The sequence below is a fragment of the Symsagittifera roscoffensis genome, chromosome 6 (assembly GCF_963678635.1).
Source record: "Symsagittifera roscoffensis chromosome 6, txSymRosc1.1, whole genome shotgun sequence".
In the NCBI taxonomy this organism is placed as follows: domain Eukaryota; kingdom Metazoa; phylum Xenacoelomorpha; order Acoela; family Convolutidae; genus Symsagittifera; species Symsagittifera roscoffensis.
Genome location: NC_087067.1, coordinates 33,754,175 through 33,768,400, shown reverse-complemented (window position 1 = coordinate 33,768,400; position 14,226 = coordinate 33,754,175). Strand labels below are relative to the sequence as shown.

The 14,226-nt window shown below is 37.3% G+C and overlaps 11 non-coding genes across 11 annotated transcripts; all 11 read right to left on the bottom strand.

Annotated features, from left to right (window-relative positions):
- Positions 1-671: 671 nt before the first annotated feature.
- Positions 672-790, bottom strand: LOC134850207 (5S ribosomal RNA). Its single transcript, XR_010164177.1, has one exon. It is a non-coding gene; the product is annotated as a 5S ribosomal RNA (ribosomal RNA).
- A 1,125-nt stretch (positions 791-1,915) lies between these two features.
- Positions 1,916-2,034, bottom strand: LOC134849111 (5S ribosomal RNA). The gene has a single exon (XR_010163151.1). It is a non-coding gene; the product is annotated as a 5S ribosomal RNA (ribosomal RNA).
- Positions 2,035-3,188: 1,154 nt separating this feature from the next.
- On the bottom strand, positions 3,189-3,307 carry LOC134849037 (5S ribosomal RNA). Its single transcript, XR_010163081.1, has one exon. It is a non-coding gene; the product is annotated as a 5S ribosomal RNA (ribosomal RNA).
- Positions 3,308-4,459: 1,152 nt separating this feature from the next.
- Positions 4,460-4,578, bottom strand: LOC134849134 (5S ribosomal RNA). Its single transcript, XR_010163174.1, has one exon. It is a non-coding gene; the product is annotated as a 5S ribosomal RNA (ribosomal RNA).
- Positions 4,579-5,737: 1,159 nt separating this feature from the next.
- LOC134849924 (5S ribosomal RNA) lies at positions 5,738-5,856 on the bottom strand. The gene has a single exon (XR_010163909.1). It is a non-coding gene; the product is annotated as a 5S ribosomal RNA (ribosomal RNA).
- Positions 5,857-7,018: 1,162 nt separating this feature from the next.
- Positions 7,019-7,137, bottom strand: LOC134849923 (5S ribosomal RNA). The gene has a single exon (XR_010163908.1). It is a non-coding gene; the product is annotated as a 5S ribosomal RNA (ribosomal RNA).
- A 1,160-nt stretch (positions 7,138-8,297) lies between these two features.
- On the bottom strand, positions 8,298-8,416 carry LOC134848935 (5S ribosomal RNA). The gene has a single exon (XR_010162985.1). It is a non-coding gene; the product is annotated as a 5S ribosomal RNA (ribosomal RNA).
- A 1,152-nt stretch (positions 8,417-9,568) lies between these two features.
- On the bottom strand, positions 9,569-9,687 carry LOC134848934 (5S ribosomal RNA). The gene has a single exon (XR_010162984.1). It is a non-coding gene; the product is annotated as a 5S ribosomal RNA (ribosomal RNA).
- Positions 9,688-10,840: 1,153 nt separating this feature from the next.
- LOC134849922 (5S ribosomal RNA) lies at positions 10,841-10,959 on the bottom strand. Its single transcript, XR_010163907.1, has one exon. It is a non-coding gene; the product is annotated as a 5S ribosomal RNA (ribosomal RNA).
- Positions 10,960-12,113: 1,154 nt separating this feature from the next.
- Positions 12,114-12,232, bottom strand: LOC134849920 (5S ribosomal RNA). Its single transcript, XR_010163905.1, has one exon. It is a non-coding gene; the product is annotated as a 5S ribosomal RNA (ribosomal RNA).
- A 1,160-nt stretch (positions 12,233-13,392) lies between these two features.
- Positions 13,393-13,511, bottom strand: LOC134849919 (5S ribosomal RNA). The gene has a single exon (XR_010163904.1). It is a non-coding gene; the product is annotated as a 5S ribosomal RNA (ribosomal RNA).
- Positions 13,512-14,226: the final 715 nt, after the last annotated feature.

Below are 14,226 nucleotides of genomic sequence, written 5' to 3'. Positions count from 1 at the left end.
GATTTTCGTCCAAAATGGCCGAAATTCGGGTCCCCCCAAATTTTCAACTGATGATTACTCCACGTACACTTGAGCTACAAACGTCGTTTTGGGCTCGTTGGAATTGTCCTGAGCTCAAATTTATGAAACAAGATGAAAAAAATGAACTTTTTTGAACGAAAAAAAAAACAAAAATTTTGAAAATTTCATTTTTTGCACCACGCTCGATTAGGCTTAACTTTTTGGTATCACCGAGATTTCAAAAGCTTATAACTTTGTGTTGGACCGACGAAATTGGTTCATTTTCTCAGTCCCCCAAGATTTGACTACGATATTGTGATCCAAATAATAAAATTTGGAAATTTTAAAATTTTTGGGCAAGTTATGGCGGTTCGCGCAATTCACCAGGCTCGATTGGGCTTATTTTTTTGACATCACCGAAATTCAAAAGGCTATAACTCAAAGACCCCAAAACTTATCTCTCTTATTTTTGACCTATCAGCAGCTGATTGTACACAAAACTGATACTGCAAAAGAAAATTTTCGGTTTTCTTTTGTTTTGGCCAAAATTTGACCCATTGAAATTTTTTGCACCACGCTCGATTAGGCTTAACTTTTTGACATCACCGAACTTTAAACAGCAATAACTCTTAGCGCATAAAAGTAAAAGAATTACTTTTGCTTTAAATAAAAGCCTACAACACCTGGTGTTCCCAGGCGGTCTCCCATCCAAGTACTTACCAGGCCCAATGTTGCTTAACTTCGGTGATCGGACGAGAACCGGTGCATTCAACATGGTATGGTCGTAGGCATTTGAGTTACTCCGCTTTCATTTATATCCTTACTAGCGTATGTCTATGTACATTACTTTTAAAACACTCGCCCTCGCGCGAGAGTAAAAATATGCTCTTATACCATGTAAAATTTTGCACGCTCACGTTATAATTTATGCATTTCAAACAAAATACTGAAAATTGACATTGTTTGGAATTTTTTTGGCCCAATGTGTTTTATGGCCAAATCAGCTGGTCAAAACCTATGGAGCGTGTACAAGGTGCCTTGAATTGCCATCTATGGCATGATAGCCGCACATCCACTGTAAGTGGCATATGATTGAATACCAGCCAGGATACGGTCAGTTGCTTTTAGCCTAATTGTTGTGATAAACTTATTAAATAGGTAAGTATTCAAATCTATTTGATAAGTTTTCTTTGAATGCACTCTGCGACAGCGGAGGGCAGCCTAATTCTCTTGAAAAATGCAAGAAAAAAAATTGCATTAACGTAAAATGTAGCTTTTAGGCCGATTTTCGTCCAAAATGGCCGAAATTCGGGTCCCCCAAATTTTCAACTGATGATTACTCCACGTTGGAATTGTCCTGAGCTCAAATTTATGAAACGAGATGAAAAAAATGAACTTTGAACGAAAAAAAACAGAAATTTTGAAAATTTCATTTTTTGCACCACGCTCGATTAGGCTTAACTTTTTGGTATCACCGAGATTTCAAAAGCTTATAACTTTGTGTTGGACCGACGAAATTGGTTCATTTTCTCAGTCCCCCAAGATTTGACTATGATCTTGTGATCCAAATAATAAAATTTGGAAATTTTAAAATTTTTGGGCAAGTTATGGCCGTTCGCGCAATTCACCAGGCTCGATTGGGCTTATTTTTTTGACATCACCGAAATTCAAAAGGCTATAACTCAAAGACCCCAAAAGTTATCTCCATTATTTTTGACCTATCAGCAGCTGATTGTACACAAAATTGATACTGCAAAAGAAATTTTTCGGTTTTCTTTTGTTTTGGCCAAAATTTGACCCATTGAAAATTTTTGCACCACGCTCGATTAGGCTTAACTTTTTGACATCACCGAACTTTGAACAGCAATAACTCTTAGCGCATAAAAGTAAAAGAATTAATTTTGCTTTAAATAAAAGCCTACACCACCTGGTGTTCCCAGGCGGTCTCCCATCCAAGTACTAACCAGGCCCAATGTTGCTTAACTTCGGTGATCGGACGAGAACCAGTGCATTCAACATGGTATGGTCGTAGGCATTTGAGTTACTCCGCTTTCATTTATATCCTTACTAGCTTATGTCTATGTACATTACTTTTAAAACACTCGCCCTCGCGCGCGAGTAAAAATATGCTCTTATACCATGTAAAATTTTGCACGCTCACGTTATAATTTATGCATTTCAAACAAAATACTGAAAATTGACATTGTTTGGAATTTTTTTGGCCCAATGTGTTTTATGGCCAAATCAGCTGGTCAAAACCCATGGAGCGTGTACAAGGTGCCTTGAATGACCATCTATGGCATGATAGCCGCACATCCACTGTAAGTGGCATATGATTGAATACCAGCCAGGATACTGTCAGTTGCATTTAGCCTAATTGTTGTGATAAACTTATTCAATAGTAAGTATTCAAATCTATTTGATAAGTTTTCTTTGAATGCAATATGCGACAGCGGAGGGCAGCCCAATTCTCTTGAAAAATGCAAGAAAAAAAATTGCACCAACTTAAAAGTTAGCTTTTAGGCCGATTTTCGTCCAAAATGGCCGAAATTCGGGCCCCCCAAATTTTCAACTGATGATTACTCCACGTACACTTGAGCTACAAACGTCGTTTTGGGCTCGTTGGAATTGTCCTGAGCTCAAACTTATGAAACAAGATGAAAAAATTGAACTTTGAACGAAAAAAAAAAAATTTGAAAATTTCATTTTTTGCACCACGCTCGATTAGGCTTAACTTTTTGGTATCACCGAGATTTCAAAAGCTTATAACTTTGTGTTGGACCGACGAAATTGGTTCATTTTCTCAGTCCCCCAAGATTTGACTATGATCTTGTGATCCAAATAATAAAATTTGGAAAATTTAAAATTTTTGGGCAAGTTATGGCCGTTCGCGCAATTCACCAGGCTCGATTGGGCTTATTTTTTTGACATCACCGAAATTCAAAAGGCTATAACTCAAAGACCCCAAAAGTTATCTCCATTATTTTTAACCTATCAGCAGCTGATTGTACACAAAATTGATACTGCAAAAGAAATTTTTCGGTTTTCTTTTGTTTTGGCCAAAATTTGACCCATTGAAATTTTTTGCACCACGCTCGATTAGGCCTAACTTTTTGACATCACCGAACTTTAAACAGCAATAACTCTTAGCGCATAAAAGTAAAAGAATTACTTTTGCTTTAAATAAAATCCTACAACACCTGGTGTTCCCAGGCGGTCTCCCATCCAAGTACTAACCAGGCCCAATGTTGCTTAACTTCGGTGATCGGACGAGAACCGGTGCATTCAACATGGTATGGTCGTAGGCATTTGAGTTACTACGCTTTCATTTATATCCTTACTAGCTTATGTCTATGTACATTACTTTTAAAACACTCGCCCTCGCGCGAGAGTAAAAATATGCTCTTATACCATGTAAAATTTTGCACGCTCACGTTATAATTTATGCATTTCAAACAAAATACTGAAAATTGACATTGTTTGGAATTTTTTTGGCCCAATGTGTTTTATGGCCAAATCAGCTGGTCAAAACCTATGGAGCGTGTACAAGGTGCCTTGAATGACCATCTATGGCATGATAGCCGCACATCCACTGTAAGTGGCATATGATTGAATACCAGCCAGGATACTGTCAGTTGCTTTTAGCCTAATTGTTGTGATAAACTTATTAAATAGGTAAGTATTCAAAGCTATTTGATAAGTTTTCTTTGAATGCACTCTGCGACAGCGGAGGGCAGCCCAATTCTCTTGAAAAATTAAATTGCACTAACTGAAAAGTTAGCTTTTAGGCCGATTTTCGTCCAAAATGGCCGAAATTCGGGTCCCCCAAAATTTTCAACTGATGATTACTCCACGTACACTTGAGCTACAAACGTCGTTTTGGGCTCGTTGGAATTGTCCTGAGCTCAAATTTATGAAACAAGATGATAAAAATGAACTTTGAGCGGAAAAAAAAACAAAAATTTTGAAAATTTCATTTTTTGCACCACGCTCGATTAGGCTTAACTTTTTGGTATCACCGAGATTTCAAAAGCTTATAACTTTGTGTTGGACCGACGAAATTGGTTCATTTTCTCAGTCCCCCAAGATTTGACTATGATCTTGTGATCCAAATAATAAAATTTGGTAATTTTAAAATTTTTGGGCAAGTTATGGCCGTTCGCGCAATTCACCAGGCTCGATTGGGCTTATTTTTTTGACATCACCGAAATTCAAAAGGCTATAACTCAAAGACCCCAAAAGTTATCTCCATTATTTTTGACCTATCAGCAGCTGATTGTACACAAAATTGATACTGCAAAAGAAATTTTTCGGTTTTCTTTTGTTTTGGCCAAAATTTGACCCATTGAAAATTTTTGCACCACGCTCGATTAGGCTTAACTTTTTGACATCATCGAACTTTAAACAGCAATAACTCTTAGCGCATAAAAGTAAAAGAATTACTTTTGCTTTAAATAAAAGCCTACAACACCTTGTGTTCCCAGGCGGTCTCCCATCCAAGTACTAACCAGGCCCAATGTTGCTTAACTTCGGTGATCGGACGAGAACCGGTGCATTCAACATGGTATGGTCGTAGGCATTTGAGTTACTCCGCTTTCATTTATATCCTTACTAGCTTATGTCTATGTACATTACTTTTAAAACACTCGCCCTCGCGCGAGAGTAAAAATATGCTCTTATACCATGTAAAATTTTGCACGCTCACGTTATAATTTATGCATTTCAAACAAAATACTGAAAATTGACATTGTTTGGAATTTTTTTGGCCCAATGTGTTTTATTGCCAAATCAGCTGGTCAAAACCTATGGAGCGTGTACAAGGTGCCTTGAATGACCATCTATGGCATGATAGCCGCACATCCACTGTAAGTGGCATATGATTGAATACCAGCCAGGATACTGTCAGTTGCTTTTAGCCTAATTGTTGTGATAAACTTATTAAATAGGTAAGTATTCAAATCTATTTGATAAGTTTTCTTTGAATGCACTCTGCGACAGCGGAGGGCAGCCCAATTCTCTTGAAAAATGCAAGACAAAAAAATGCACTAACTTAAAAGTTAGCTTTTAGGCCGATTTTCGTCCAAAATGGCCGAAATTCGGGTCCCCCCAAATTTTCAACTGATGATTGCTCCACGTACACTTGAGCTACAAACGTCGTTTTGGGCTCGTTGGAATTGTCCTGAGCTCAAATTTATGAAACAAGATGATAAAAATGAACTTTGAACGGAAAAAAACAAAAATTTTGAAAATTTCATTTTTTGCACCACGCTCGATTAGGCTTAACTTTTTGGTATCACCGAGATTACAAAAGCTTATAACTTTGTGTTGGACCGACGAAATTGGTTCATTTTCTCAGTCCCCCAAGATTTGACTATGATCTTGTGATCCAAATAATAAAATATGGAAATTTTAAAATTTTTGGGCAAGTTATGGCCGTTCGCGCAATTCACCAGGCTCGATTGGGCTTATTTTTTTGACATCACCGAAATTCAAAAGGCTATAACTCAAAGACCCCAAAAGTTATCTCCATTATTTTTGTCCTATCAGCAGTTGATTGTACACAAAATTGATACTGCAAAAGAAATTTTTCGGTTTTCTTTTGTTTTGGCCAAAATTTGACCCATTGAAAATTTTTGCACCACGCTCGATTAGGCTTAACTTTTTGACATCATCGAACTTTAAACAGCAATAACTCTTAGCGCATAAAAGTAAAAGAATTACTTTTGCTTTAAATAAAAGCCTACAACACCTGGTGTTCCCAGGCGGTCTCCCATCCAAGTACTAACCAGGCCCAATGTTGCTTAACTTCGGTGATCGGACGAGAACCGGTGCATTCAACATGGTATGGTCGTAGGCATTTGAGTTACTCCGCTTTCATTTATATCCTTACTAGCTTATGTCTATGTACCCTACTTTTAAAACACTAGCCCTCGCGCGAGAGTAAAAATATGCTCTTATACCATGTAAAATTTTGCACGCTTACGTTATAATTTATGCATTTCAAACAAAATACTGAAAATTGACATTGTTTGGAATTTTTTTGGCCCAATGTGTTTTATGGCCAAATCAGCTGGTCAAAACCTATGAAGCGTGTACAAGGTGCCTTGAATGACCATCTATGGCATGATAGCCGCACATCCACTGCAAGTGGCATATGATTGAATACCAGCCAGGATACTGTCAGTTGCTTTTAGCCTAATTGTTGTGATAAACTTATTAAATAGGTAAGTATTCAAATCTATTTGATAAGTTTTCTTTTAATACACTCTGCGACAGCGGAGAGCAGCCCAATTCTCTTGAAAAATGCAAGAAAAAAAATTGCTCAACTTAAAAGTTAGCTTTTAGGACGATTTTCGTCCAAAATGGCCGAAATTCGGGTCCCCCCAAATTTTCAACTGATGATTACTCCACGTACACTTGAGCTACAAACGTCGTTTTGGGCTCGTTGGAATTGTCCTGAGCTCAAATTTATGAAACAAGATGAAAAAAATGAACTTTGAACGAAAAAAAAAAACAAAAATTTTGAAAATTTCATTTTTTGCACCACGCTCGATTAGGCTTAACTTTTTGGTATCACCGAGATTTCAAAAGCTTATAACTTTGTGTTGGACCGACGAAATTGGTTCATTTTCTCAGTCCCTCAAGATTTGACTATGATCTTGTGATCCAAATAATAAAATTTGGAAATTTTAAAATTTTTGGGCAAGTTATGGCCGTTCGCGCAATTCACCAGGCTCGATTGGGCTTATTTTTTTGACATCACCGAAATTCAAAAGGCTATAACTCAAAGACCCCAAAAGTTATCTCCATTATTTTTGACCTATCAGCAGCTGATTGTACACAAAATTGATACTGCAAAAAAAAATTTTCGGTTTTTTTTTTGTTTTGGCCAAAATTTGACCCATTGAAAATTTTTGCACCACGCTCGATTAGGCTTAACTTTTTGACATCACCGAACTTTAAACAGCAATAACTCTTAGCGCATAAAAGTAAAAGAATTACTTTTGCTTAAAATAAAAGCCTACAACACCTGGTGTTCCCAGGCGGTCTCCCATCCAAGTACTAACCAGGCCCAATGTTGCTTAACTTCGGTGATCGGACGAGAACCGGTGCATTCAACATGGTATGGTCGTAGGCATTTGAGTTACTCCGCTTTCAATTATATCCTTACTAGCTTATGTCTATGTACATTACTTTTAAAACACTCGCCCTCGCGCGAGAGTAAAAATATGCTCTTATACCATGTAAAATTTTGCACGCTCACGTTATAATTTATGCATTTCAAACAAAATACTGAAAATTGACATTGTTTGGAATTTTTTTGGCCCAATGTGTTTTATGGCCAAATCAGCTGGTCAAAACCTATGGAGCGTGTACAAGGTGCCTTGAATGACCATCTATGGCATGATAGCCGCACATCCACTGTAAGTGGCATATGACTGAATACCAGCCAGGATACTGTCAGTTACTTTTAGCCTAATTGTTGTGATAAACTTATTAAATAGGTAAGTATTCAAATCTATTTGATAAGTTTTCTTTGAATGCACTCTGAGACAGCGGAGGGCAGCCCAATTCTCTTGAAAAATGCAAGAAAAAAAAACTGCACTAACTTAAAAGTTAGCTTTTAGGCCGATTTTCGTCCAAAATGGCCGAAATTCGGGTCCCCCAAATTTTCAACTGATGATTACTCCACGTACACTTGAGCTACAAACGTCGTTTTGGGCTCGTTGGAATTATCCTGAGCTCAAATTTATGAAACAAGATGAAAAAAATGAACTTTGAACGGAAAAAAAACAAAAATTTTGAAAACTTCATTTTTTGCACCACGCTCGATTAGGCTTAACTTTTTGGTATCACCGAGATTTCAAAAGCTTATAACTTTGTGTTGGACCGACGAAATTGGTTCATTTTCTCAGTCCCCCAAGATTTGACTATGATCTTGTGATCCAAATAATAAAATTTGGAATTTTTAAAATTTTTGGGCAAGTTATGGCCGTTAGCGCAATTCACCAGGCTCGATTGGGCTTATTTTTTTGACATCACCGAAATTCAAAAGGCTATAACTCAAAGACCCCAAAAGTTATCTCCATTATTTTTGACCTATCAGCAGCTGATTGTACACAAAATTGATACTGCAAAAGAAATTTTTCGGTTTTCTTTTGTTTTGGCCAAAATTTGACCCATTGAAAATTTTTGCACCACGCTCGATTAGGCTTAACTTTTTGACATCACCGAACTTTAAACAGCAATAACTCTTAGCGCATAAAAGTAAAAGAATTACTTTTGCTTTAAATAAAAGCCTACAACACCTGGTGTTCCCAGTCGGTCTCCCATCCAAGTACTAACCAGGCCCAATGTTGCTTAACTTCGGTGATCGGACGAGAACCGGTGCATTCAACATGGTATGGTCGTAGGCATTTGAGTTACTCCGCTTTCATTTATATCCTTACTAGCTTATGTCTATGTACATTACTTTTAAAACGCTCGCCCTCGCGCGAGAGTAAAAATATGCTGTTATACCATGTAAAATTTTGCACGCTCACGTTATAATTTATGCATTTCAAACAAAATACTGAAAATTGACATTGTTTGGAATTTTTTTGGCCCAATGTGTTTTATGGCCAAATCAGCTGGTCAAAACCTATGGAGCGTGTACAAGGTGCCTTGAATGACCATCTATGGCATGATAGCCGCACATCCACTGTAAGTGGCATATGATTGAATACCAGCCAGGATACTGTCAGTTGCTTTTAGCCTAATTGTTGTGATAAACTTATTAAATAGGTAAGTATTCAAATCTATTTGATAAGTTTTCTTTGAATGCACTCTGCGACAGCGGAGGGCAGCCCAATTCTCTTGAAAAATGCAAGAAAAAAAATTGCACTAACTTAGCTTTTAGGCCGATTTTCGTCCAAAATGGCCGAAATTCGGGTCCCCCAAATTTTCAACTGATGATTACTCCACGTACACTTGAGCTACAAACGTCGTTTTGGGCTCGTTGGAATTATCCTGAGCTCAAATTTATGAAACAAGATGAAAAAAATGAACTTTGAACGGAAAAAAAACAAAAATTTTGAAAACTTCATTTTTTGCACCACGCTCGATTAGGCTTAACTTTTTGGTATCACCGAGATTTCAAAAGCTTATAACTTTGTGTTGGACCGACGAAATTGGTTCATTTTCTCAGTCCCCCAAGATTTGACTATGATCTTGTGATCCAAATAATAAAATTTGGAAATTTTAAAATTTTTGGGCAAGTTATGGCCGTTAGCGCAATTCACCAGGCTCGATTGGGCTTATTTTTTTGACATCACCGAAATTCAAAAGGCTATAACTCAAAGACCCCAAAAGTTATCTCCATTATTTTTGACCTATCAGCAGCTGATTGTACACAAAATTGATACTGCAAAAGAAATTTTTCGGTTTTCTTTTGTTTTGGCCAAAATTTGACCCATTGAAAATTTTTGCACCACGCTCGATTAGGCTTAACTTTTTGACATCACCGAACTTTAAACAGCAATAACTCTTAGCGCATAAAAGTAAAAGAATTACTTTTGCTTTAAATAAAAGCCTACAACACCTGGTGTTCCCAGTCGGTCTCCCATCCAAGTACTAACCAGGCCCAATGTTGCTTAACTTCGGTGATCGGACGAGAACCGGTGCATTCAACATGGTATGGTCGTAGGCATTTGAGTTACTCCGCTTTCATTTATATCCTTACTAGCTTATGTCTATGTACATTACTTTTAAAACGCTCGCCCTCGCGCGAGAGTAAAAATATGCTCTTATACCATGTAAAATTTTGCACGCTCACGTTATAATTTATGCATTTCAAACAAAATACCGAAAATTGACATTGTTTGGAATTTTTTTGGCCCAATGTGTTTTATGGCCAAATCAGCTGGTCAAAACCTATGGAGCGTGTACAAGGTGCCTTGAATGACCATCTATGGCATGATAGCCGCACATCCACTGTAAGTGGCATATGATTGAATACCAGCCAGGATACTGTCAGTTGCTTTTAGCCTAATTGTTGTGATAAACTTATTAAATAGGTAAGTATTCAAATCTATTTGATAAGTTTTCTTTGAATGCACTCTGCGACAGCGGAGGGCAGCCCAATTCTCTTGAAAAATGCAAGAAAAAAAATTGCACTAACTTAGCTTTTAGGCCGATTTTTGTCCAAAATGGCCGAAATTCGGGTCCCCCCAAATTTTCAACTGATGATTACTCCACGTACACTTGAGCTACAAACGTCGTTTTGGGCTCGTTGGATTTGTCCTGAGCTCAAATTTATGAAACAAGATGAAAAAAATGAACTTTGAACAAAAAAAAAACAAAAATTTTGAAAATTTCATTTTTTGCACCACGCTCGATTAGGCTTAACTTTTTGGTATCACCGAGATTTCAAAAGCTTATAACTTTGTGTTGGACCGACGAAATTGGCTCATTTTCTCAGTCCCCCAAGATTTGACTATGATCTTGTGATCCAAATAATAAAATTTGGAAATTTTAAAATTTTTGGGCAAGTTATGGCCGTTCGCGCAATTCACCAGGCTCGATTGGGCTTATTTTTTTGACATCACCGAAATTCAAAAGGCTATAACTCAAAGACCCCAAAAGTTATCTCCATTATTTTTGACCCATCAGCAGCTGATTGTACACAAAATTGATACTGCAAAAGAAATTTTTCGGTTTTCTTTTGTTTTGGCCAAAATTTGACCCATTGAAAATTTTTGCACCACGCTCGATTAGGCTTAATTTTTTGACATCACCGAACTTTAAACAGCAATAACTCTTAGCGCATAAAAGTAAAAGAATTACTTTTGCTTTAAATAAAAGCCTACAACACCTGGTGTTCCCAGGCGGTCTCCCATCCAAGTACTAACCAGGCCCAATGTTGCTTAACTTCGGTGATCGGACGAGAACCGGTGCATTCAACATGGTATGGTCGTAGGCATTTGAGTTACTCCGCTTTCATTTATATCCTTACTAGCTTATGTCTATGTACATTACTTTTAAAACACTCGCCCTCGCGCGAAAGTAAAAATATGCTCTTATACCATGTAAAATTTTGCACGCTCACGTTATAATTAATGCATTTCAAACAAAATACTGAAAATTGACATTGTTTGGAATTTTTTTGGCCCAATGTGTTTTATGGCCAAATCAGCTGGTCAAAATCTATGGAGCGTGTACAAGGTGCCTTGAATGACCATCTATGGCATGATAGCTGCACATCCACTGTAAGTGGCATATGATTGAATACCAGCCAGGATACTGTCAGTTGCTTTTAGCCTAATTGTTGTGATAAACTTATTAAATAGGTAATTATTCAAATCTATTTGATAAGTTTTCTTTGAATGCACTCTGCGACAGCGGAGGGCAGCCCAATTCTCTTGAAAAATGCAAGAAAAAAAATTGCACTAACTTAGCTTTTAGGCCGATTTTCGTCCAAAATGGCCGAAATTCGGGTCCCCCCAAATTTTCAACTGATGATTACTCCACGTACACTTGAGCTACAAACGTCGTTTTGGGCTCGTTGGATTTGTCCTGAGCTCAAATTTATGAAACAAGATGGAAAAAAATGAACTTTGAACAAAAAAAAAACAAAAATTTTGAAAATTTCATTTTTTGCACCACGCTCGATTAGGCTTAACTTTTTGGTATCACCGAGATTTCAAAAGCTTATAACTTTGTGTTGGACCGACGAAATTGGTTCATTTTCTCAGTCCCCCAAGATCTGACTATGATCTTGTGATCCAAATAATAAAATTTGGAAATTTTAAAATTTTTGGGCAAGTTATGGCCGTTCGCGCAATTCACCAGGCTCGATTGGGCTTATTTTTTTGACATCACCGAAATTCAAAAGGCTATAACTCAAAGACCCCAAAAGTTATCTCCATTATTTTTGACCCATCAGCAGCTGATTGTACACAAAATTGATACTGCAAAAGAAATTTTTCGGTTTTCTTTTGTTTTGGCCAAAATTTGACCCATTGAAAATTTTTGCACCACGCTCTATTAGGCTTAACTTTTTGACATCACCGAACTTTAAACAGCAATAACTCTTAGCGCATAAAAGTAAAAGAATTACTTTTGCTTTAAATAAAAGCCTACAACACCTGGTGTTCCCAGGCGGTCTCCCATCCAAGTACTAACCAGGCCCAATGTTGCTTAACTTCGGTGATCGGACGAGAACCGGTGCATTCAACATGGTATGGTCGTAGGCATTTGAGTTACTCCGCTTTCATTTATATCCTTACTAGCTTATGTCTATGTACATTACTTTTAAAACACTCGCCCTCGCGCGAAAGTAAAAATATGCTCTTATACCATGTAAAATTTTGCACGCTCACGTTATAATTAATGCATTTCAAACAAAATACTGAAAATTGACATTGTTTGGAATTTTTTTGGCCCAATGTGTTTTATGGCCAAATCAGCTGGTCAAAACCTATGGAGCGTGTACAAGGTGCCTTGAATGACCATCTATGGCATGATAGCTGCACATCCACTGTAAGTGGCATATGATTGAATACCAGCCAGGATACTGTCAGTTGCTTTTAGCCTAATTGTTGTGATAAACTTATTAAATAGGTAAGTATTCAAATCTATTTGATAAGTTTTCTTTGAATGCACTCTGCGACAGCGGAGGGCAGCCCAATTCTCTTGAAAAATGCAAGAAAAAAAATTGCACTAACGTAAAAGTTAGCTTTTAGGCCGATTTTCGTCCAAAATGGCCGAAATTTGGGTCCCCCCAAATTTTCAACTGATGATTACTCCACGTACACTTGAGCTACAAACGTCGTTTTGGGCTCGTTGGATTTGTCCTGAGCTCAAATTTATGAAACGAGATGAAAAAAATGAACTTTGAACAAAAAAAAAACAAAAATTTTGAAAATTTCATTTTTTGCACCACGCTCGATTAGGCTTAACTTTTTGGTATCACCGAGATTTCAAAAGCTTATAACTTTGTGTTGGACCGACGAAATTGGTTCATTTTCTCAGTCCCCCAAGATCTGACTATGATCTTGTGATCCAAATAATAAAATTTGGAAATTTTAAAATTTTTGGGCAAGTTATGGCCGTTCGCGCAATTCACCAGGCTCGATTGGGCTTATTTTTTTGACATCACCGAAATTCAAAAGGCTATAACTCAAAGACCCCAAAAGTTATCTCCATTATTTTTGACCCATCAGCAGCTGATTGTACACAAAATTGATACTGCAAAAGAAATTTTTCGGTTTTCTTTTGTTTTGGCCAAAATTTGACCCATTGAAAATTTTTGCACCACGCTCTATTAGGCTTAACTTTTTGACATCACCGAACTTTAAACAGCAATAACTCTTAGCGCATAAAAGTAAAAGAATTACTTTTGCTTTCAATAAAAGCCTACAACACCTGGTGTTCCCAGGCGGTCTCCCATCCAAGTACTAACCAGGCCCAATGTTGCTTAACTTCGGTGATCGGACGAGAACCGGTGCATTCAACATGGTATGGTCGTAGGCATTTGAGTTACTCCGCTTTCATTTATATCCTTACTAGCTTATGTCTATGTACATTACTTTTAAAACAGTCGCCCTCGCGCGAAAGTAAAAATATGCTCTTATACCATGTAAAATTTTGCACGCTCACGTTATAATTAATGCATTTCAAACAAAATACTGAAAATTGACATTGTTTGGAATTTTTTTGGCCCAATGTGTTTTATGGCCAAATCAGCTGGTCAAAACCTATGGAGCGTGTACAAGGTGCCTTGAATGACCATCTATGGCATGATAGCTGCACATCCACTGTAAGTGGCATATGATTGAATACCAGCCAGGATACTGTCAGTTGCTTTTAGCCTAATTGTTGTGATAAACTTATTAAATAGGTAAGTATTCAAATCTATTTGATAAGTTTTCTTTGAATGCACTCTGCGACAGCGGAGGGCAGCCCAATTCTCTTGAAAAATGCAAGAAAAAAAATTGCACTAACGTAAAAGTTAGCTTTTAGGCCGATTTTCGTCCAAAATGGCCGAAATTTGGGTCCCCCCAAATTTTCAACTGATGATTACTCCACGTACACTTGAGCTACAAACGTCGTTTTGGGCTCGTTGGATTTGTCCTGAGCTCAAATTTATGAAACAAGATGAAAAAAATGAACTTTGAACAAAAAAAAACAAAAATTTTGAAAATTTCATTTTTTGCACCACGCTCGATTAGGCTTAACTTTTTGGTA